We start from the raw sequence: 25,902 nt of genomic DNA, 5'->3' as shown, positions 1-25,902 counted from the left end.
AAACTGACTAACGTTGAAGACTAAAGTGAAACCGCGAGAAAAATTAGGCGTGGGAACTTCCTTGACTGGAGAGCAAAGGGAAATTGCTTTATCTGTCCCACTGCCAAAATTGCTCTGGTTTGCAGTTCTGGGCGCTTTGCCCAGATGGAACCAGCAAACACTGTTATTTTACACAGCCTGTCCTTCCCGAATTAATAGCTTTTTCTAAGCATTCTGGTACAGCAGCCAAAGTTTGATTTCTGTATTCATTGCACATCCACTGGAGTATCACAGCATATGAAATTCAGTTGCCTGTTGGGTAAGTTCAAAATTGCTCAAACACTTTATATCACCAATTATATTCTACTGCCTATTTTTGCCCAGGTCATTTGGTAACTTAGAGATACAAAAATGCAAAAGTCTTTTAAAATTGTTTTGTGTATATCTTGACCAGAATTTGTTACGTTGTTGATCTGTACCAAATCTTCCAGTCTTGGAATGTTTTCCTGTGTTAAACTGCTGCAACACTGTATGCTTTCTGACTACTGTTAATCAATCTCCAAAAAGTTAGATTGTAACCCTTTCTTCATTTAAAAAAGTAGATCAGACTCTTTTAAACCTGCATTGTGTTCAAGTAAGCAATCCTGAATGTTGGAGCTTATCCTGGTATTTAAGGGCCATAAGATTAGGTATTTGGTCTGGCAGGCTTCATCTCCTACTTCAGACCATCAGTATCCTTTGCCACATGTGGATTCTACAACTGAAGAAAATGCTCTATCTATGCATTTGTCAGCTGTCGTTTCGTGATGGCATGCTTGCCTCTGCGTCATCACACAGCCATTCCAGAGGCTTAAATACAAAGTCTAGATTTCCAATTCTGTATTGTCAGAGGTGTCGTCTTTAAGTTGAGATGTTAAACATGAGACTCTGTCCTCCCATTCAGGCTGTGCTATAACCTGCCCCTGTTTGTTCAACATAAAGATGTGAAGGAGGCAGCATGTCTTCTAGATTATTGTTAACACATCCAGGCTACCTTCCTGGTTTCACATTAGCAGTTAGATAACTCTGGTCATATCTCTGTTGATCTCAAGCACAGCTATTACTGAGTCAGTCCAAGTAAGTGTAACCTTGATATACTATATGCTATATAGGTCAGTTTCCCTTTGCCCAAACTGACATGATAATATTGTCTCTTTTCACCTTTGAAACCTTTCCCCCATAGCTGGTTAAATTGTCCTTATTATGTTTCAGTGACCCTCTATTCTTGATTACATTAACTTTAGTTTGATTAACTAGTGTTGCTCATATTGGCTCAGCAATTTTCTCTAGCTCAAAGCATTGCTCCATCATGGATAGTCACTCTTTTAATCTACTGGGACAATTTCCTAAAATTCCTCAATTTCCTCATCATCTTTCCGGATTTCAAATGCCTGTTCAAAACCTTTTTCCTTCATCATTGTTCCCTTATTTTCATTCCACGATTTGCTTCCATCCTGTTGCAATCCTTATTTTTTTTTGTATGAGAAGAGAATGATGAAATTTTACTTCAAATCCTGTTTGGAACATCATTTTTGAGGGATCAACAAAACGGGAACTTGTGCAATCTCACTCAATTTTAGAAACAATGTAGTTTTTGAATTCAAGAATTGTAACACTTTTTTTGTTATTATTAATGACAACAGCTGAATTTCTAAAGAATGTGTTTAAACCAAGAGCTAAACTTGTAGTTCATAACTGTGGGGTGGTATGGTGGCTCAGTACTGCTGCCTCACAGCACCAGTGACCTGGGTTCAATTCCAGCCTTGGATGGCTGTCTGCATGGTGTTTGCACATTCTTGCTGTGTCTGTGTGCTCCGGTTTCCGACCACAGTTCAAAGATGTGCAGGTTAAGTGGATTAACCATGCTAAGTTGCCCTACAATGATTCCTACAGTGTGGAAACAGGCCCTTCAACCCAACCAGTCCACACCTACCCTCCGAAGAGTAACCCACCACCCTCTGACTAATGCAGCAAACTAATGTGTGTGCAAACTCCACACGCACAGTTGCCTGAGGCTGGAATTGAACCTGGGACCCTGGTACTGTGAGGCAGCAATGCTAACCACTGAGCCATCGTGCCGCCCGTGTAGGTTAGGTGCATTGGTCAGTGGGAAATGTAGGGGAATGGGCTTGATGGGCTACTCTTCAGAGGGTCCTGACAATATAGAAATGGAAGTCTAGATTTTGTGTTTAAGTCTCTGGAATGGATGTGTGATAACAGAGGCAAGCGGGCCAAATGGCCTGATTCCACAGTGTAGGGATTTTATAATAACCAATTCTTCTTCAATCTATTGTGAGAAACAGTCACCAATAGTTGAATATAATGGTTTTGAAGGTGAAGTAAGTTACAAGACAGAGCCTGGCAGAGGGAGTGCCAGAAAATCAGTCCTGGAGGATTGAAGCTCTTCTGCCAATGGAGGAGCTTAAAGGAGAGTTGGCAAACAGAAGATCAGAATCAGAGGAACAGTGTTCATGGGAGGGAATATAAGATAAGGGATTTGCAAAAATCAGAGTGCAGCTAAATTGTAGAGCAATTAAAGTCAAAGATTTTAAAATATACATTGTGAATCAGGTTAATGTGAGCATTATTGGGTGAGAAGGTCAGAATGTGTGTGGCAGCATAAAATAAATGATTGGGAACCACTTTAAAGCATTCTGCTTTTGAAAAGGAAACATTTTAAATGTTAATTAATACAAACTCAGCAGAATTATAGAGAACTGGATCATCCTTAGATTATGCTGGATCTGAGTTGAGGCCCATAACACCACAGCAGAGGTGGCCATTGCAATTACTTAAACTACGTTATCCTTGGGATTTGGGTTGGTTTGTGGCCAGATCAATGTTGTAGCCAAATATTTACTCATCAGTACAGCTCTCTTCTAGCTTGTTAGATTCTATGGTGAACAGCACTTTTTTTGGCCTTCTTTTCATTCCCAACCATAGTCAATAGAAGAAACATTTTTGACTTGGAAAATGGTGTACAGACCTGCTGGTTCAAAATGACAGGCAGGTCAGTACAGAATAAACAGCATATTTAAAGAAGGTAAGAGAACAGTGGAAATGTACTTCATACAGTGCTGGCTATCCAAATGGATAACTGCAAGGGAATGGGACTTACTTTGTAGCAACAATAGTAAGGATTAAAAGTGACACCATTGGACACAGTCTAGATTCTTAGATCAACCAGCTAACTGGAAACTGTGTGCCATTGAAATAGTTGGAAGCTGCAGAAACAGAGATATGAGGAATCCAGCTCAGTACTTCATGAACAATTGAATGTAATATTTGAGTTACAGACAGGCAAAGCAATTGTTAAAGGGATGGTAACAAAGTCAAAGTAGATATTATGATTGCACGCTTCGTTATAGTTCCACTTGGATTAAGATAGTTGTTCCAAAATTAAAACCATCTGTGTTTACGCCATGTAATTATCAAGCAGGGATTTATTGCTTATGCGAGTACAAGTCACATCTGGAACTGTACTGCTGTAGTTAAAGAAGTTGGATATGTTTTTTGTCAACATTTATAACTATCCCAACAGTCACTGCATCAGAGGTCAGATCAGTTTTCCTTCATGTGAATCCAAGGAAAGCGATGGGACCAGACGGAGTACCAGGCCGTACACTCAGAACATGCGCAGATCAACTGGCAGAGGTTTTCTCGGACATCGTCAACCTCTCCCTGCAGCAGGCCACTGTCCCTGCCTGTTTCAAGAGGGCCAACATCATTCTGTGCCTAAGAAGGCTCATGCACACATTTGCAGCTGTGATCTCCAGCATCTGCAGACCTCATTTTTTACTCATGCAGCATGTCTCAATGACTACCACCCAGTGACCCTAACTTCGGTGGTCATGAAGTGCTTTGAAAGGCTGATCAAGGCATTAATCAACTCCAGCCTCCCCACTACTGGTGACCCACTCCAATTTGCCTATTGGACCAACAGATCCACTTTAGATGCCATATCACTTGCTCTTCACTCTTCCCTTGAACATCTTGACACCAAGAACAGCTACGTAAGAATCCTACTTATTGACTACAGTTCAGCCTTCGACACCATTATCCCCTCGAGACTGATTACTAAACTTAGTGATCTCAGAATAAGTCCCGCTCTCTGCAATGGGATCCTCAGTTTCCAAACCCACAGGCCACAATCAGTGAAGATTGGGGACAATATTTCATCATCACTAACACTCAACACTGGAGCCCCCCAGGGGTGCGTACTCAGCCCCCTATTGTACTCGCTGTATTCCCATGATTGCATTGCCAAATACCAGACTAATGCTATTTACAAGTTCGCTGATGACACAACCATAGTTGGTTGAATCTCAGATGGCAATGAAACAGACCACAAGCAGGAGGTGGAAGACCTGGAGAAATGGTGCACTGTGAACAACCTAACTCTCCATGCCAGCAAAGCCAAGGAACTCATTATTATCTTTCATCAGGATGTTACTTATGCCCCCCTTACACTTAACAGTACAGAGCTGGAACAATTGGAGAGTGTCAAGCTCCTGGGAGTGGTCATTCACAACAAGCTTTCTTGAACTCTTCATGTAGACACACTGGTTACAAAGGCCCAACAACATCTCTTCTTCCTCAGGCAGCTGAGGAAATTTGGCATTAAAATGAATACCTTTGCCAACTTTTATAGGTGCACCATCGAGAGCATTCTGTCTGGATGTATCACTATCTGGTACGGCAACGGTACAATTCAAGATCAGAGACGGTTATAGAGAGCGGTGAACTCAGCCCGGACAATTACAAAGGCCAACTTCTCATCTATAGAATCCATCTACAAGGCCCACTGTCAAGGAAAGGCTGCCAACATTCTCAAAGATTCATCCTACCCTGGCAATGTTTTTCTACAGCCGGTTTCGCAACAGTTTCTACCCTACTGTTAGAATACTGAATGGACTCACAAACTCTTCACATTCTCCTGTACCTATGTTTTTGTTGCAGTTTACCTATTATTTACTTTCTATGTGACTTAACTATGTGATCTGCCTGTGTTGCTCACAAGACAAAGCTTTTCACTGTGCCTTGGTACACGTAACAATAAAGTCGATTCGATTAAATTCAATTCCACACGACCATAATATTACTTATCCAAATTCCTTAGCAGTTCATATTATCACTGAGGTAAGACAAGATAAATATTATTTATCCTATTTTTGTTTCAGCAGCAGGAAGAGCTGGAGCGTCGACCATGAGGCTGACAGGAAAGTGAATCACTAATTTAAAAACTTACCTCATGATTAGCTGGAACACACGCTGAGCAGGAGTGGACACGGGACTGCTGAGTAAGTGAAGTTATATAGTTGGGTGGTTGCGTTACCTGAAACACTGCTTAGGTAGGGACTCCCACCCATTCCCCTTCATGAACCAAAAAACAAGCTGCTGTGCACTGGATTGGTAAGGTTACTAGCTTGTTTTTATTTTTTTTCTTTTACAGTCTCTTTGGGAATTTAGAATAGTGGGAATGGAGATTAAGGCAGTTGAATGTTCCTCCTCCAGACTATGGGAGGTAAGGGTCACCACTAGTGTCCCTGCTGACTTCATCTGTGGGAAGTGCACCTAACTCCAGCTCCTCAAAAACCATGTTAGGGAGCTGGAGCAGGATGAACTTCGGATCATTCGGGAGGCAGTGGGGGTTATTGACAGGAGTTATTGGGAGGAAGCCACATCTCAGCTGTAAGCGAGAAGCAGATGGGTTACAGTCAGAAAACAGAAAGGAAACCAGCAGCCAGTGCAGGGAACCCCTGTGGCAGCTCCCCTCAATAACAAGTACACAGTCTTGGATACTACTGGGGGGGTTGACTTACCAGAGGTAAGCCATGGGGTACAGGTCTCTGAGCAACAGGGACAGACTCTGTGCCAGAAGGAAAGCGGGGAGATGAGCAGAGCATTAGTGATTGAGGACTCCATAGTTAGGGGGACAGATAGGTTCTGTGGGAATAAGAGAGACTCACGCTTGGTGCATTGCCTCCCAGGTGCCGGGGTTCATGATGTCTCGGATCGTGTTTTCGGGATCCTTGAGGGGGAGAGGGAGCAGCCCCAAGTCATTGTCCACAGAGGCACCAATGACATAGCTAGGAAAAGGGATGGGGATTTAAGGTAGAAATTCAGAAAGCTGGGGTGGAAGCTTAGAGCCAGAATAAACAGAGTTATTATCTTTGGTTTGTTACCCGTGCCATGTGCTAGCGAGGCAAGGAATAGGAAGAGAAAGGAGTTGAGCATGTGGCTACAAGGATGGTGCATGAGAGAGGGCTTCAGATACTTGGACAATTAGGGCTTATTCTGGGGTAGGTGGGACCTCTACAAACAGGGTGGTCTACATCTGAACTGGGATGGGTACCAATATCCTGGAGGGAAATTTCCTAATGCTTTTCGAGAGGTTTTAAACTAATTCAGCAGGGGATGGGAACCTAAATTGTAGTTCCACTGTCCAGGATGTTGAGGGTAGTGAAGTCAGAAATGAGGTTTCAAGGTCACAAGAGTTCACCGGCAAGCAGGATGGTAGTTTGAAGTGTGTTTTCTTCAATACCAGGAGCATCCGGAATAAGATGGGTGAACTTGCTGCATTGGTTGGTACCGGGGACTCCAATGTTGTGGCCATTTCAGAGACATGGATAGCGCAGGGATAGGAATGGTTGCTGCAGGTTCTGGGATGTTTCAGTAAGAACAGAGAAGATGGTAAAAGAGGGGAAGTATGGCATTGTTAGTCAAGGACAGTATTACGATGGCAGAAAGGACATTTGAGGACTCATCTACTGAGGTAGGATGGGCTCAGGTTAGAAACTGGAAAGGAGAGGTCAATCTGTTGGGGGGTTTTCTATAGGCCTCTGAATAGTTCCAGAAATGTAGCGGAAAGGATAGCAAAGATAATTCTGAGTAGGAGCAAGAGTAACAGGGTAGTTGTTATGGAGGCTTTAACTTTCCAAATATTGACTGTAAATACTATAGTTAGAGTGCTTTAGATGGGTCAGTTTTTGTCTAATGTGTGCAGGATGGTTTCCTGACACAGTATGGAGACAAGCCAACAAGGGGCAAGGCAACACTGGATTTGGTGCTGGGTAATGAACCTGGCCAGGTGTTACATTCGGAGCTGGGTGAGCACTTTTGTGATAGTGACCACAAGTTATATTGACTTTAGCGATTGAAAGGGATAGGTATATACCGCAGGACAAGAGTTATGGCTGCAATTAGGCAAGATTTAGGATGCATTGGATGGGGAAAGAAACTGCAGTGGATGGGAACAATTGAAATGTGGAGCTTATTCAAGGAACAGCTACTGCATGTCCTTGATAAGTATGTACCTGCCAGGCGGAAAGGAAGTGTCGAGCAAGAAAGCTGTGGTTTAGTTAAAAAGTTGAATCTCTTGTCAAGGGGATGAAGGTGGCTTATGTCAGGATGAGATGTGAAGGCTCAGTTAGGGAACGTGAGATTTACAAGTTAGGCAGGAAGGACCTAAAGAGAGAGCTAAGAAAAGTCAGGAGGGGAGATGAAAAGTCATTGGCAAGTAGGATCAAGGAAAACCCTAAAACTTTCTAAAGGTATCAGGAATAAAAGAATGACTAGAGAAAGATTAGGGCCAATCAAGGGTAGTAGTGGAAAGTTGTGCTGGGAGTCTGAGGAGATAGGGGAAGCGCTAAATGAATGTTTTGCCAGTAATACACTGGAGAAAGACAAGGTTGTCAAGGAGAATATGAAGTTACAGGCTACCAGACTAGACGAGTGCACAAGGAGGAGGTGTTAGCAATTCTGGAAAGTATGAAAATAGATAGGATAAATCCCATCCAGCCCAGAGGGCCTAAGATGATCTGGGAAGCTAGGAAGGAGATTGCACAGCCTTTGGCTTTGATCTTTATGTCGTCATTGTCTACAGGAATAGTGCCAGAAAACTGGAGGATAGCAAATGTTGTCCCCTTGTTCAAGAAGGGGAGTAGAGACAATCCTGGTAATTAAAGACCAGTGAGCCTTACCTTGGTTGTGAGTAAAATCATAGAGTCATAGAGTCATAGAGATGTACAGCATGGAAACAGACCCTTCGGTCCAACCCGTCCATGCCGACCAGATATCCCAACCCAATCTAGTCCCACCTGCCAGCACATGGCCCATATCCCTCCAAACTCTTCCTATTTATATACCCATCAAAATGCCTCTGAAATGTTGCAATTGTACCAGCTTCCAAAGTGTTGGAAAAAGTCATAAGAAATACAATTTATAACCATCTAGAGAGGAATAAGTTGATTAGGGATAGTCAACATGATTTTGTGAAGAGTAGGTTATGCCTCCCAAACCTTAGAGTTCTTTGAGATGGTGGCCAAACAGGTGAGGGTAAAGCAGTTCATATGGTGTATATGGATTTCAATAAGGTGTTTGATAAGATTCCCCACGGTAGACTATTGCACAAAATACGGAGGCATGGGATTGAGGGTGATTTAACGGTTTGGATCACAAATTGGCTAGCTGAAAGAAGACAGAAGGTGGTGGTTGATGGGAAATGTTCATGCTGGAGTTCAATTACTACTGGTGTACCGCGAAGATCTGTTTTGGGGCCGCTGCTGTTGGACATTTTTATAAATGACCTAGATGAGGGCTCAGAAGGATGGGTTAGTAAATTTGCAGACAACACTATGGTCGGTGGAGTTGTGGATAGTGCTGAAGGATGTTGCAGGTTACAGAAGGGCATAGATAAGCTGCAGAGCTGGGCTGAGAGGTGGCAAATGGAGTTTAATGTGGAAAAGTGTGAGGCGATTCACTTTGGAAGGATCATCAGGAATAAAGAGTGCTGGGCTAATGGTAAGATTCTTGGTTGTGTGGATGAGAAGAGAGATCTCGGTGTACATATACATAGATCCCTGAAAGTTGTCACCAGGTTGATTGGTGTGTTAAGAAGGTTTATGGTGTGTTAGTGTTTACTGATAGAGGGATTGAGTTTCAGAGCCATGACAGTCATGTTGCAACTGTATAAAACTCTGGTGCGGCCACACTTGTGTACAGTTCTGGTCACCAACACATTATAGGAAGGTTGTGGAAGCTTTGGAAAGGGTTCAGAGGAGATTTACTCTGATGTTGCCTGGTATGGAGAGAAGGTCTTATGAGGAAAGGCTGAGGGTCTTGAGGCTATTTTCATTAGAGAGAAGAAGGTTGAGAAGTGACTTAATTGAGACATATAAGAAAATCAGAGGGTTAGATCGGGTGGACTGGGAGAGCCTTTTTTTCTCAGATGGTGATGGCTGGCATGAGGGAACATAGCTTTAAATTGAGAGGTGACAGATGTAGGACAGATGTCAGAGAGTAGTAGGAGTGTAGAACGCGCTGCCTGCAACAGAAACAGATTTGCCAACTTTAAGGGTATTTAAGTGGTCTTTGGGCAAATGTATGGGTGAAAATGGATAGTGTAGATAGGCTTCAAATTGGTTCCTCAGGTCGGCGCAACATTGAGGGCCGGAAGGCCTGTACTGTGCTGTAATGTTCTATGTTCTATGATCTCAACTGGGACTGGAATATCATTGACCTCAGCATTTCCAGGTGATGGAGAGAATAATTAGTCACTGTTCCAGTTCCTGATCACGATGTATCGTGTCCCACTGGAATGAGTGTGTGTCAGTCAGGCTGAGGTCAGACCTGAACCCTCCATGATGGATGTTCCCATATACACTCACGTCAACCATGACACTTGATGAATTACTTGGATAAAGTGCTACTGGATTGTCTGCCCTCATGGAATAGCTCTGTAGTAAAAGTCAGTTGAAACCAAACAAGGAAGGATCATCAATGGTTATCTGGGTGGTATCATAAAGTGCAATCTTCACAGGCACTGAGCAATGTGGATGTTGGTGAGAAAGTTGGATAACCATAAGGACAGCATTGATGAGCTTCTTGCCATTGAGAGCAAAAAGTGTGGTTTTCTGACCTAGTATTGAATGGTGAGATGTGATTCTTGCTTGTGAGCAGTGCGAAGCCTATTTGCGTGACTTAGCATGTAATAATAGCTCACATTTGGTAATTCCATGCCATTTATATACAATTTCCCATTCTCCTACTTGCTGAATTCCAACAATTCTGAACAGATGAGTAGTGTAGGAGGAAAGTGGGGATAAGAGTGAGGGAGGGAAGATGTTGCATGCAATAGTGAGAGTGAAAAATCTGGAGCTTTGTGGTCGAGCAGAGACAGAGTGACAGTGAGGAAGCAGTGAAAATATGCAGCAGTGAGAGGGTTAGTAGCATTGTTGGGCCTTCCTGTGGATGGTGCATAACGCCCTGACTCCAGTGGTGACCTTGGGCCAAGATGGCAAGGTCTGCTGCTGTAATCTTCTTTCTGCTGGTCCCAAGGGAAGAAGATGGCTGTCTTCTGCATCAGCTACTCCGAGATCGCCAGGTCTCAGTCTGTGAAGCAAGGTGCCAATTTCCCTTTGTTGGACATATTTGGGGGAAAATGACCAGGAACGTTGCAGGGTAGTTTCACACTGATAGCCCTTGACCTGGTGCATTTTAATTAGGTGCAAGTGCCAGACATCCTGGAAGGACTAAGTGATGAGTACTTTTGCTTACAGAGAAAACAACAATGCACAGGCTGCAAAAGAGCATCATGCATAGGCAATAAGGTGAGTTTGGGAAGATTGCACGTGACAGGCTGTTAGATATTGTGAAGAAAATCCCTCCATGTAATTTAACAGAATTACCAGTTTCTGGTAAAATTCAGCCCTTATGTTTTTTTAAGAAACATTGATGATTATCTTTCACACAATCTTATTAGCTTAAATTGCACTACCTAATTCTTCTTTCTAGGAATAATGCCCAAATGAATGATTCTGATAATTATAATTTCATGACCAAGTTGGAATCCATAAGCTATGTACGATATGTAAATTTTAAAAATCTGATAAACCTCTTTTTGAATTCTGCATCAGATAACTGGCAATCTGCTATTCACATCTGAGGCTGTCAGATGCCTAAAGTACCTTTGAACTGCCTAATTATGCAGCCTAAAGTATATACTACCTACCGCAGATTCTGGAGATTAGAGTCAAAATTAGAATAGTGCTGGAAAAGCATAGCAGATCAGACAGCATCCGAGGAGCAGGAAAATCAACGTTTCGGGCAAAAGCCCTTCATCAGGAAAGGCCCTGAATGCTGCCTGAACTACTACCTACTGTAGTAAGCCTACAGTTGTACTAACCAGATTATTTACAGCCAAAAGACAAAACTGTTGAGTGAAGTCGATAACTTCTCAGTGACATCACAAAAATATGTTGGACAAAGAAGTAATGGGAGCCATAATTATGTAATTAATATCTTGATTAATTCGCTTGAAATTAAAAATGTTCATACTCCAGTTAAGCACTGAAAAAGAAGTACTTAGGAAGACAGCATCAACTAATCTAAAAACATTGTAGATGAAAATATAGTCCAGCAGATTAAAGAACAGCTTCTTCTTCACTGTTATCAGACTGTTGAATGGACATCTCATATATTTTCTCTGCATCTTCTTTGTAGCTGTAACACTGTATAGGTTGTTCTGCTATAATGTGCCTTTCATCAATGCAAATTTGCTGTAACATGATTGACGAATTGGGGACATTGTTTCTAAAGTGCAAACTTTTAAAGTATGTATTGATTATAACATGATTCCGGCCCCATTAATTTAGATTGTGCCGCTATTGCATGATTTTCTTATAACATGGAATTGACAGGAATGGAACCATCGCTTTATAGCAGAATCGACTGTATTCTGTTCTATTATCCTGATATACATATGAAAGGTATGAGCTGCTTGGATAACACACAAAACAATACTTTTCACCGTATCTTGGTACATGTGACAATAATAAATTAAGTCAAAATTAAAAGAAATGTGCAGTAGAATATTTCCATGTTTGATGGGTTTTACTTTGGAACATTTTGCCCGGTATTTAAGGTCACTGTACATTTTAATTAGCTTATATAGCTTTTTCAAATGGCATCGCACTGATAAATGACAGCTTCTAATAATGAGATTATATATCACACAAAAGCACAGGCATATAACCTTCTGAGAAAGCTTATGATAATTGAACTTGAATTTAATTGAGTTGAATTGTCACGTGTATTAAGACACAGTGAAAAGCTTTGTCTTGTGAGCAATACAGACAGATCATAGAGTTAAGAAGCATAGATAATTAAATAATAGGTAAACAGCGGCAAAAGCAAAAACACAGGTACAGGCAAATGTTAAGAGTTTGTGAGTCCATTCAGTATTCTAACAACAGTAGGGTAGAAACTGTTTTGAAACTGGCTGGTGTGTGTGTTCAGGTTTCTGTACCTTCTCCCCAATGATAGAGGTTGTAGAAAAACATTGCCAGGGTGGGATGGATCTTTAAGAATGCTGGCAGCCTTTCCTTGACAGTGGGCCTGGTAGATGGATTCTATAGATGGGAGGTTGGCCTTTGTGATTGTCTGGGCCGAGTTCACCACTCTCTGTAACCGTCTCTGATCTTAAATGGTACCGTTGCCTTACCAGGTTGTGATTACATTCAGATAGAACGCACTTGATGGCACACCTATTAAAGTTCTGGATTAGAGTGGTGCTGGAAAAGCACAGCAGTTCAGGCAGCATCCGAGGAGGAGGGAAATCTCCATGGTGCTGCCCCCAATATATATCCAAGTCTGAATAGTGAATGGCAATGATTTCCCTCCTCCTCGGATGCTGCCTGAATTGCTGTGCTTTTCCAGCACCACTCTAATCCAGAATCTGGTTTCCAGCATCTGCAGTCATTGTTTTTACCCACCTATAAAAGTTGGCAAGGGTATGCACCGTCAAGCCAAATTTCCTCAGCTGCCTGAGGAAGAGGAGACTTTGTTGGGCCTTTGTAACCAGTGCATCCAAAAGAAGAGTTCAAGAAAGTTTGTTGTGGATGACCACTCCCAGGAGCTTGACACTATCCACTCGTTCCACCTCTGAACTGTTAATGTGCAGGGGGCATGAGTAACATCCTGCTGAAAGATAATAATGAATTCCTTGGTTTTGCTGGCATTGAGAGCTAGGTTGTTCATTTTTCCACATCTTCCACCTCCTGTCTGTAGTCTGTTTCATCACCATCTATCACTATGGTGATATCATTAGCAAACTTGGATTCACCTGTGGGGAAACCTATAGCTAGTCCCCATTAGCTTTCTTTTAATTTGTTCATGAGATATGGCGTCACTAGTTAGGCCAGCACTTATTGCCCATCACTAGTTAGCCAGAGGGCAATTAAGAGTCTATCACATTGCTGTAGGTCAGGAGTCACATGTAGGCCAGACTGGGTAAAGGTGGCAGATCTCCTCTCAGGGAATCAGGTTTTTTATGACAATAGATGGATAGTTTTGTGCTCAGCATTAAAGAGGCTGATTTTCAATTCCAGATTTTTTATTACTTCAGTGTAAATATCTCACCAGTTGGCATGGTGACATTTGATCCCATGCTGCCATAGCATGCATGCAATGGCATCATTTCTGGGCCAATGGCTCCTCTAATTCTATGCAAACTCTCCAAATGTTGATTACACTCTTGCCTCTGCATCCGAAGCTAACAAATATAAACCCATTTCCAAGATTTGAACTCATAATCTGGGTTGACACGTTGCTGCAACCCTGGGAGAGTACTGAATTGGTGGAAATTCCATTTTCCAGGTCAAACTTTAAACAGAGGCCTTGTTTGCCTGTCCAAGCAGCTGCAAAAGGATTCACAGCACTGTTTGAAGATGCACAGTAGCAATGAGATGTCCAACGTTGGTCATCTTCCAACCTCACAACCATTTCCATCTAGAAGGATAAGGATAATAAAAGCATGGCTAAATCACTTCCTGTAAAATCTCCCCCAAGCCACTCACTATTCACACCTGGGTATATATGGGGGGCAGCAGGGTGGCTCAGGGGTTAGTACTGTTGCCTCGCAGCACCAGGGATTCAGGGATTCAAGTGACTGGCTGTATGGAGTTTGGACATTCTCCCGGTTTTGCAGTGTTTTCCTCCGGGTACTCCGAATTCCTCCCACAGTCCAAAGATGTGCAGGTTAGGTAGATTGAGCAATTTAGTATGGCCAATGTGTTCAGGGATGTGCAGACTAGGTGGATGAGCCATGTGAAATGCAGATTTACAGGGACAGATTAGGGGCTAGGTCTGGGTGGGATACTCTTTGGAAGGTTGAAGGGGACTTGATGGGCCAAATGGCCTGTTTCCACACAGTAGGGGCTCTACGATTCTATGATTATCGTTCCTTCAGTGTCATTGGGTCAAACCTCTGGAACTTGCCCTTTAACGGTATTATGGCTGTACCTTCGCCAAATGGATTACAGCATTCAAGAAGGCAGCTCACCACCACCTTCTCAAAGGTAACTAGGAATGGTCAATAAATGATGGCCGGCCAGGACACTCACATTCCTTGAATAAATAAAAACAAAATTACCAAAACAGTTTTATTCAACACAAGCTGTGATTGCTGGTCATTTGTTATTTTACTGTGTGCATGACATTATCTAAAAATCAATTCCCACATTACAAAAATAATTCATTGGCTGCAACACTTTTAGAAATTTTGAGGATTTGAGTAATGTAACTTGATGAAAGTTCTCTTTCTGTTATAAAGTAACCTTTCTAATTCTCTGCTCAGAAACTTCATCTGCTGCATTCCAATTTCTCATGTCAACTTAAATATTTAACTTGTGTTTAACTAAATAGTTTGCACTCTTAGCTGAGTCAACCTCCTTCTGAAGATCTCTAAATTTCCTATCGAGTCACAGAGATGTACAACATAGAAACAGACACTTTGGTCTAACTTGTCCATGCCCACCAGATAGCCAAAATAAATTTATTCCCATTTACCAGCATTTGGCCCATATCCCTCTAAACCCTCCGTATTCAAGTACCCATCCAGATGCCTTTAAAATGTTGTAATTGTACCTCCACCACTCCCTCTGGCAGCTCATTCCATATGCACACCACCCTCTGGGTGAAAATGTTGACCCTTCGGTCCTTTTTAAATCTTTCCCCTCTCACTGTAAACCTATGCCCTCTAGATTTGGACTCTCCACCTCCGGGAAAAGACCTTGCCTATTCATCCCTCATGCCGCTCATGATTTTACAAACCTCAACCTCCAATGCTCCAGGAAAAATAGCCCCAACCTATTCAGCTTCTCCCCATAGCTCAAACCATCTAACCCTGGCAACATTCTTGTGATTTGTTTTCTGAATCCCTTCAAATTTGACAACAACCTTTCTATAGTGGGGAGACCAGAATTGCACACAGTATTACAAATGTGGCTTAACCTCAATGTAATATGCAGCTGCAACCATGACCTCCCAACTCCTATACTCAGTGCATTGGCCAATAAAGGAAAGCATACCAAACACCTTCTTCACTTTAGGATGTAGGTTTACTCGCTGAGCTGTAGGTTTGATATCCAGACGTTTCATTACCTGGCTAGGTAACATCATCAGTGGTGACCTCCAAGTGAAGCTGTTGTCTTCTGCTTTCTATTTATCTCTTTCTCCTGGATGGGGTTGCTGGGGTTTGTGATGATGTCATATCCTGTTTGTTTTCTGAGGGGTTGATAGATGGCATCCAGATCTATATGTTTGTTTATGGCGTCGTGGTTGGAGTGCCAGGCGTCTAGGAATTCTCTGGCATGTCTTTGCTTAGCCTGTCCCAGGATAGATGCGTTGTCCCAGTCGAAATGGTATTTTTTTTCATCCGTGTGTAGAGCTACGAGGGAGAGAGGGTCGTGTCTTTTTGTGGCTAGCTGGTGTTCGTGTATTCTGGTGGCTAACTTTCTTCCTGCTTGTCCGACGTAGTGATTGTGGCAGTCCTTGCATGGAATTTTGTAGATGGCGTTGGTTTTGTCCATGGGTTGTACAGGGTCTTTAAAGTTTGTTAGTTTTTGTGTGAGAGTGTTGGTGGGTTTGTGTGCTACTAGGGTTCCGAGGGGTCTTAGTAATCTGACTGTCATTTCTGAAATTTCTTTGATGTATGGTAAGGTGGTTAGGGTTTCTGGCTGTGTTTGGTCTGCTTGTTGGGGTTTGTTCTTGAGGAATCTGCGCACTGTATTTATTTTGTTTTCTTTCCCACGAACAGGAAATGACATCACCACAAACCCCAGGAACCCTATCCAGGAGAAAGATATAAATAGAAAGTAGGAGACAACAGCTTCACTTCACTTGGAGGTCACCACTGATGATGTTACCTAGCCAGGTAATGAAACGTCTGGATATCAAATCTACAGCTCAGCGAGTAAACCCACACCCTAAACCTCAACCTGAGCTACAAACCTTCACAAACCTTGCACCTTCTTCACTATCCTGTCCATCTGCGACTACACTTTCAAGGAACTGTGAACCTGCACTCTAGGATCCCTTTGTTCAGCAACACTCCCCTGGGCTTTACCATTTAAGTATATAAGTCCTACCCTAATTTGCCTTTTCAAAATACAGCACCTCATATTTATCTAAATTTAACTCCATTTGCCACTCCTCAGCCCATTGGCCGATCTGATGAAAATCCCATACTCTGAGATAAGCTTCTTTGCTGTCCACTACACCTCCAATTTTTTGTCATGTACAAACTTACTAACCATCGCCCCTATGTTCACATCCACATCATTTATATAAATGACGTAAAGCAGTGGACGTTCGAAGACCTGTGAAACTGTCTGAGCTGATTGTGTATTAGGTATAAATGTCCCACAGATTCTATTGGTCACTCATTGCAACTCAGAGGCAAAGCAGCAGACCTTCAGGGTGAAGGCGCAAACAGTAATTTTCTCCTGTTTAAATCACTTCTCTGTGAGCTCCCCGTCTCCTACCTGACTGATGTCGAATGGCGAGGGGAATCCCTTTGGGACTGAGAGTTTCAGAATTAAACGTCTGAAACAAATAAGATTCCCGTTTGTTACATTTCTTAAGGTGATTCAGATTGAACCACAAGTTTATGCATGCTATTCAAATTAAATAGGCACAAATCAAACACTTTACCAGGAAATCTCAATAAGCCATTTGAGGGCCTGGCCACTTGTCAAATACTGAATGTTTCTTCTCTTAGCCCTACATTACGATAGAAAGAGAACAAACCAGATAAAAGAGCCTTCTTTGGCCTGTTCCTAAATACTCCCTGTCTATTTAGATAGTATGACTCATTCATTCCAGCCATCAAGAGAAGATGACATCAACCTCTAATTGCAAACACTTGCCAGTTCCAAGGATGTTTTGTTTGTCCCATCTCCCTCATGAGTCATTGTTCAGAATTCCATTCTTAGACTTTTGGTTGATCAGCAACATGGTTTAGAAGACTATTCTTTTGACCATCCCAGACTATGTCCCCAGCTACATTGGTTCCTGCTCAAGATGCCTCACTCAATGAATTCACAAATTCAACGCCATCACCATATAATGGCATCAAACAAAGGTCAACTACTCGTGCATGCGAGAGAGAGGGAGAGAAAAAGAGAGAGAGCATGAGAGAGAGGGAGAGCATGAGAGTGATAGAGAATGCGCAAGAGCGAAAGAGAGAGAGCACAAGAGACAGAGCCTGAGTGTGAGACATCCTTATTCAAGACAATGCTCCTGTCAGGTCCCAGCAGCATTGATCATAACTCGCATCCTCTATTTTGGAGAAAATGAACAGGACATGCTACAAGAAGACCAGGAGAGATAAAGGACTGGGAGAAAAGTGAAATAAATATTGAAGTTTTATGAAAGAAGTCCCCAAATAAAGTTTAGGCAGTTCATTCTGTTTCTTAACTCTAATTCATGGTAACGTCTCCCCTTGCACACATATGCCTACAGCCAAAAGACCATGAGATATTGGAACAGAAATAGGCCATTCAGCCCATTGAGTCTGCTCCTCCATTCAATGAGCTACAGCTGATCTGATAATCTTCAACTCCACTTTCCTGCCTTTTCCTCCAAACCCTTGATTCTCTTCCTGATTAAACCCATCTATCTTGGCTTGAGTATCGTTAACCAGTCTTGTAAGGTGCCTGGAGAAGGTACATGAGAGTGTTTCAGAATGTTCAAATCATGACAGCTACCAGGGAAATGGTAACTAATTCCAGGAAGGGGTAACAGTGGTTGCGATCACCCAGTTATTAATGGGTTGAAACCCCTTCCTGCTGATGAATTTCACAGTGTTTTGAAATGGCCCTCTCAGTGCCATGTCGATGCTATATAAAGAACTCAATGCCTGGGTGAAGCCAGCTATGTTTCTGACATATTGCCCAGGCTGCAGCACTGACCTCCTCATGGGGAATGAAGTGAACCGCTGTGACCTTGTACAGATGGCACTGGTCTCTGCCCTGATGCCTTTGTGGGTGCACAACGGGGGGAATCCCTTCCTGCTCCCTGGAAGGAACCAGTCGCTTTGATGCTCAAAGCAAATGTCACTGGCACAGCCACAGGGAGAGATGGCCTCCCATTCCTGCAGTCCTCAATTCCCTCTCTTGTATCTGACATGGATCCATCCAGGACACGTGGAGCTTGCACTAATACTTTGCCTCACTTATCCTGAAGAAAAGGGATCAGGAGTGATAATTTCTTGGTCTCCTGTGGATCCCGTGCATCCTGAAAGGTCGTGGGGCTGTGACCTCTTCCCGAACTGTACCTTCTTCAGCCTCTACATTGACCTGCTGCTGTTCCTGGGCTCATCATTGGCAGTTCTCCTGTTTCTACCTTCAGCTTCTTCAGAAGGCACACCTGGTGACCGATCTCACACTAACAGCAGGGCGCATGACTCTTATTAGCATCAATTGGGAACAGAAGGAGCAAAACAGGCTCTGAACATAGTCATTGCTGGCTGGGTCTGTAGAAGCGGTTCACACACACACCTCCACACATTCATCCCGCTTTAGCCTCAGTATGTTCACCAGACATGCTGGCTGAGGGATCACATCAAAAAGGGAGTGTTACTGTGCTCTGGCTTTTTCCATCCCACACACACATTGGCTGTGAAACCTTTCATTCTATTCAGTAAAATACTTACATGACAGTTGGTGAAGCAATGGTCTCTACCTCCCATAGCACACTTGGAATTGACTAACATTCACCTCTTTTTAAATCATTCCCACATACTTTTGCATCATTAAGATTCCAATATTGAATTTGTAATCACCGATGGCCTGGTGTGCATTGTCTAAGAATGTTTACCCTGCAGGCATTGCAAATGCCCAATGAAGTGATTGCACATTAAATAGAGTTGCTGTTTGAAAGTGCATGCTTCACTTATTTGCCCTTTTCAATGTCATAGCATCCAACAGACAAGGATCCCGTGTTTCTAAACAGGGAAAGGCTAGGGAATCAAAAGCACAAAGGGATGTGGGAGTCCCAGCACTGTCCTGGAGGCCTATGTGTTGATTGTTGAGGAAGGTGAAAGAGGGGGGTATAGGAACAAAGAGAGGATCATTGCGAAAAGAGGGTAAGACAGTCAAGGCAGTAGGAAGAGGAATGAGGTATGTATTGAGCTGGGGGCGAGGACGGTGACAGAGGGAATTTGAAGGCACTGATCAAGCCGACATTGTCTCCATCTACCCTGGCTATAATCCCAACCATTTTCCAGTTGCAATTAGTGTCTGGTGTCCTGTAAGTGATGGCAGGGAATACAGCTTGTGGCGGACATCATCAGTACTTTGCTCCACCTGATGACTCCTCCCCCTGAGCCTCCATGTCCCCTGGCAATACTCCAACAGCCTGCCACCATCCTCACATCCACCATTCCCAGACTTATGGAGACCCACAGCATTGAGCTTTACCTATAGTGGTCCTGTCATTCCCCTGAGTCTCAACACAGCACCTTAATAATGTGCACCTCTGTGCTCTCCCTCTGGACATCACTATTGGTTACTGCCAATATCTCCTCCTCCTGTAGCCCACAAAATCCTCCAATGCTTTTCTGCATACCCTCCTTATGCCTTCAAATTCCCTCTGTCACTGTCCTCACCCCCAGCTCAATACATACCTCAACCTTCCTCCTACTGCCTTGACTGTCTTACCCTCTTTTTGCAATGATCCTCTCTTTGTTCCTACACCCTCTTCTTTCACCCTCCTCAACAATCAACACAGAGGCCTCCAGGACAGTGCTGGGACTCCCACATCCCTTTGTGCTTTTTGATTCCCTAGCTTTTCCCTGTTTAGAAAATGGTCCAAGCCTCTATTCTTCCTACTAAAATCTTCCTATCCTCACACTTACTCACATTGTATTCCACTTCTTTACCCACTCTCCCAGCCTGTGCAAGTCCTTCTGCAGCCTCCCTGCTTGCTTAACACTACTTGTTCCTGCACCTTTGCGCCGATACCCACTACTGCCTCAAAAATCGCTGAATTATATTGTCACTCAGACTGTGTGTCACTTTGGATGTATCTCTCTTTCCTGACCATGTGGAGCTTACTGATCAAGAATCTCAACAGTATCCAGTTCAAAGCAACCCACTTGATTGGCATCATCACATTGACAAGTACTCACTCCTTCCACCAACTGACGCTCAGTAGTAGCAGTGTGTACTAATACAAGATGCACTGCAGATATTCAACAGAGATCCTTGGACAGCACCTTCCAAACCCGTGACCACTTCCATCTGGTACAACAAAGGCAGCAGATACTAGGGAACACCACCACCGGCAAGTTCCTCTCCAAGCCACTCATTGTTTTGACTTGGAAATGTATTGCTGTTTCTTCAAACGCAGCGTTGAGGTTCTACCCTGAGCACATGGACTGCAATGGTTCAAGAAGGCAGCTCAATACCACCTACTTCAGGGTAACTAGAGTGGACAGTAAGTGCTGGCCAATCAGTGACGTCACGTGCCATACATGAATAAAAAAAGTCGACAGATCTGAAAAAAGCCTTGAGGTTTTCTTATAGCTCAGGGAGAAAGGTCAGTTAGTTCTCCTGTGACTGCCTCTGGGAGATGGAAAGAATCACACATGGCGAATGAGACATGAACCACTGAAAGGAAATGTTTGCGCACTCATCAGTTGAGTAAAAATGAAAGTATGAAGGTAGAAGTGATACTTCACTAGGGTTGCATATTTATCAAGGATATTGCTGTGGCAAAAGTTGAATCTTTTTGCTGTTTTTGATAACTTTTTTTCAAATAATCTTACAGATATATGTTTTCTTTAACTTTTATGACACCAGGTAGTGAAGTGCACATCCCTGAAAAGTTTGAAAAACTTCCTTCCCTTTCTATTTCTATTTAATTCCTTTTCCGACTTCATTGTTCATCATCTCTCTTCCTCTTCCTTTTGAATTTTACTTGACTACCCTTTTCTTCCAATTTAAATCTTAATTTTTAAAAAACTTTTCTTCTAACACAAGTTTTATCAAATTCTCGTTCTCTCTGTAACTTATTTTTTCATTTCTGACTATATCCAGTTAATTCTAACTGTGGCATCTCAACTTCAGATTGTCCATCTTCTAAATCTGAGTAATGAGTTTAAGCATCTATTCCGACAACATGTTTCTACTTTCAGTTTGTCTGGTGATTCTCTCCATTTAGCAAGTCAAAACTTTCAAATGTTCCATTGTTATGGCTTCTACTCCTGGAAACCTCTTGGCAATAGTGAAAGCTAATGTAAAATTTAATCTGATCTTTACAAGTTTTCTATTTCCTTATCTGTAGTGAAACCCCTCTAAGTTCCCTGAATTAAATGAATACTTTAGAGGGTTCCAAGCACAGTAAAATCTTTAATTTCTTGAGCAATTCCTACCACAATTCGACGGGGTCCCCATTTGTAAATCCTATCTACTTTTCTGAAACAATTATCTGGATATCGGGAAATCTGGATCATGGTTGCAGGAGGATATGTAAAGCAACCAAATGCTATTATCTAAATCAACTTAAGTAAAATATAGCTCTGTGAATCTCGTATTTTTAATACGTGTATATTATTACTAATCTACATAACATAAAATGATTGTTAAAATGTTTGATGGGAATTGAAAATGATTCTTAAGAAACATTTTGATTTATATTTAGGGAAGGCATGATGAACTGAGTACATTTTTCTATATTAGTAATCATTTTTAGAGTTTGGATTTCAAACTAACAGCAAATGGGCATTAATTTTGTTAAGGGTTTTATTTGAAGTAAAATCATGGTTAGAATCTTTGCAAAATAATGACCTTATTCCAACTCCAAATACTAAGTCTAAGTGTTAAGTCAAAGCAAAATTGTTTACAATGACTTACAACACCTAAGCAGGCATTGAAGACAATTAGTTTGTTTTAGTTCAGAATAATCAAGGGTTGATTTTAGTTCAGAAACTGAAAGTCTTTAGTTAAGTTCAGAGGAAACCTAAGAGAATAGCTTCTGAGCTGTAAGTGTTTCTTGAGCAATTCAGAGAATACATTTACTCATCAAAAATGTAGTGTGCACAACTTCCAGCTCAAAGTCTTTAGTTAGAAAACTGAACCTGATTAGAAACTGAGCATATTTAAACTCTGAGTTCAGTGACAACTTATGCAGGAAGATCTAGTAGCTCCCAGGAAATCTATCAAATGTAGAATGACATGGTGGCACAGTGGCTAACACTGCTATCTCACAGTGCCAGAGACCTGGGTTCAATTCCCACCTCAGGCAGCTGTGTATGTAGAGTTTGCATATTCTCCCTGTGTCTGTATGGGTTTTCTCTGGTTACTCCAGTTTCCTCCTATAGTCCAAAGGATGTGTAGGTTAGATGAATTGGCTACGCTGAATTGTATGTAGTGTTAGGTGAAGGTGTAAATGTAGGGGGATGGGTCTGGGTGGATTGCTTTTTGGAGGGTCGATGTGGACTTGTTGGGCTGAAGGGCCTGTTTCCACACTGTAAGGAATCTAATCTAACAATACAGTGCAAAACAGGCCCTTTGGCCCTCGATGTTGCGCCAAACTGTGAACTATTCTCAGCTCGTCCCCCTACACTATAACATCATCATCCATGTGCTTATCCAAGGATTGTTTAAATCTCCTTAATGTGGCTGAGTTAACCAAATTGGCAGGCAGGGCATTCCACACCCTTACTACTCTCTGAGTAAAGAGCCTGCCTCTGAGATCTGTCTTAAACCTATCACCCCTCAATTTGTAGCTATGCCCCCTCTTAAAAGCTGATACCATCATCCTAGGAAAAAGACTCTCACTGTCTACCCTATCTAATCCTCTGATCATCTTGTATGTCTTTATCAAATTCCATCTTAGCATTTTTCTTTCCAATGAGAACAGATCCAGGTCTCTCAGCCTTTCCTCATAAGACCTTCCCTCCAGATCAGGCAGCATCCTGGTAAATCTCCTCTGCACATTTTCCAATGCTTCCACATCTTTCCTGAACTATGGCGACCAGAACTGTACATAATATTCCAAGTGTAGCTGCACTAGCGTTTTGTACAGTTGCTGCATGATATTGTGGCTGCAGAACTCAATCCATCTACCAATGAAACCTAACAGCACTATCAACCTGGGTGGCAACTTTCAAAGATTTATGTACATAGACTCCAAGATCCCTCTGCACATCCACACTACCAAGAATCTTTCCATTGACCCAGTACTCTGCCTTACTGTTATTCTTCCCAAAGCGCATCACCTCACATTTAGCTGTATTGAACTCCATTTGCCACCTCTCAGCCCAATTCTGCAGTTTATTCAAGTCCCCCTGCAACCTGTAACATTCTTCCACACTGTCCAGTACTCCATCGACTTTAGTGTTGTCTGCAAATTTACTAATCCATCCAGTTATGCCTGCATCTAAGTCATTTATAAAAATGACAAACAGCAGTGGTCCCTAAACAGATCCTTGTGGCACACCACTGGTAACCAGACTCCAGACTGAATATTTTCCATCAACCACCACTCGCTGCCTTCTTTCAGAAAGCCAGTTTCTAATCCAAACTGCTAAATCACCCTCAATCCCATGCCTCTGCATTTTCTCCAACAGCCTACCATGTGGAACCTTATCATGGGCTTTACTGAAATCCACCTATACCCCGTCAACTGCCCTACCCTCATCTACATGCTTGGTTACCTTCTCAAAAAACTCAATGAGGTTTGTGAGATATGACCTGCTCTTAATAAAACCATGTTGACTATTTGGAATCAAATTATTGGGGAGAATCTGTTAAGAGGAATTTATAGATTTGATGTTTCAGAGTAATTTCTCTGAACATGAATTTCTGTAATTTGGTTGTGCTGGGAAATAAATTTAAAGCATTGGAATGATGGATATTTCAAGATTTTTCTAAACTGTATTCTTTATTGTGGTTCTGCTCGCCGAGCTGGAAGTTTTTGCTGCAAACGTTTCGTTCCCTGGCTAGGGAACATCATCAGTGCTGTTGGAGCCTCGTGTGAAGCGCTGCTTTGATGTTTCTTCCGGTATTTATATTGGTTTGTTCTTGCCACTTCCGGGTGTCAGTTTCAGCTGCAGTGATTTGTATGTGGGGTCCAGGTCGATGTGTCTGTTGATGGACGTTCTTGCCGTTTCCGGGTGTCAGTTTCGGCTGTAGTGGTTTGTATATGGTGTCCAGGTCAATGTGTCTGTTGATGGAGTTTGTGGATGAATGCCATGCTTCTAGGAATTCTCTGGCTGTTCTCTGTCTGGCTTGTCCTATGATAGTGGTGTTTTGGGTCCTTTGTTCTAGTGAGTTGTTGTCTGAGCGTGGATGTTGGCTTGTGTGCTGTTATGAGTCCTAAGGGTTGCAGTAGTCTGGCTGTCAGTTCTGAGACGCTCCTGACGTATGGTAGAGTGGCTAGTCCTTTTGGTTGTGGCATGTCCTCGTTCCTCGGTCTATCTCTTAGGCATCTGGTGATAAAGTTGCGTGGGTATCCGTTTTTGGCGAATACCTTGTATAGATGTTCCTCTTCCTCTTTTCGCAGTTATGGTGTACTGCAGTGTGTTGTGGCCCTTTTGAATAGTGTCCTGATGCAGCTTCGTTTGTGTTGGGGTGGTTACTTTCATAGTTTAAGACTTGGTCTGTGTGTGTGTGTCTCAGAACTGACAGCCAGACTACTGCGACCCTTAGGACTCATAACAGCACACAAGCCAACATCCACGCTCAGACAACAACTCACTAGAACAAAGGACCCAATACCCAGCATGAGCCAAACTAACGTAGTTTACAAAATACCATGCAAGGACTGCACAAAACACTATATAGGACAAACAGGAAGACAGCTAACAATCCGCATCCATGAACATCAGCTAGCCACAAAACGACACGACCAGCTATCTCTAGTAGCCATACACTCAGACAACCAGCAACATGAATTTGACTGGGAAAACACCACTATCATAGGACAAGCCAGACAGAGAACAGCCAGAGAATTCCTAGAAGCATGGCATTCATCCACAAACTCCATTAACAGACACATTGACCTGGACACCATATACAAACCACTACAGCCGAAACTGACACCCGGAAACGGCAAGAACGTCCATCAACAGACACATCGACCTGGACCCCACATACAAATCACTGCAGCTGAAACTGACACCCGGAAGCGGCAAGAACAAACCAATATAAATACCGGAAGAAACATCAAAGCAGCGCTTCACACGAGGCTCCAACAGCACTGATGATGTTCCCTAGCCAGGGAACGAAACGTTTGCAGCAAAAACTTCCAGCTCGGCGAGCAGAACCACAACAACGGATACCCGAGCTACAAATCTTCAATCAGATTTTAAATGTATTCTTTATTTATACCTTTTGGTTACTTTTATTTAATTGTTTGTACAATAAACCTCTGTAGTTAAAACAAAATGCAGTCTTATATTAAATATATCATAGTGACTGGTCACAACATTAAAGAGACTAAAATATTTATCATCAGATTTCTTTCTGATCTGATTTGTCCAGAAGTACCATGGATTGGGATCAAAACAAAGTAAAATACAATTGTGGTTTTAAAAGT

General features: G+C 42.5%; 1 long non-coding RNA gene across 1 annotated transcript; it reads left to right on the top strand.

The window, feature by feature from the left end:
- The first annotated feature begins 260 nt into the window (after positions 1–260).
- LOC132826991 (uncharacterized) lies at positions 261–24,033 on the top strand. The gene is made up of 4 exons (XR_009645952.1): positions 261–298; positions 5,199–5,318; positions 16,115–16,231; positions 23,933–24,033. It is a non-coding gene; the product is annotated as an uncharacterized LOC132826991 (long non-coding RNA).
- The last annotated feature ends 1,869 nt before the right edge of the window (positions 24,034–25,902 follow it).

The sequence above is a fragment of the Hemiscyllium ocellatum genome, chromosome 2 (genome assembly GCF_020745735.1).
Source record: "Hemiscyllium ocellatum isolate sHemOce1 chromosome 2, sHemOce1.pat.X.cur, whole genome shotgun sequence".
NCBI lineage: Eukaryota > Metazoa > Chordata > Chondrichthyes > Orectolobiformes > Hemiscylliidae > Hemiscyllium > Hemiscyllium ocellatum.
This window is presented reverse-complemented; position numbering and strand designations above follow the sequence as displayed.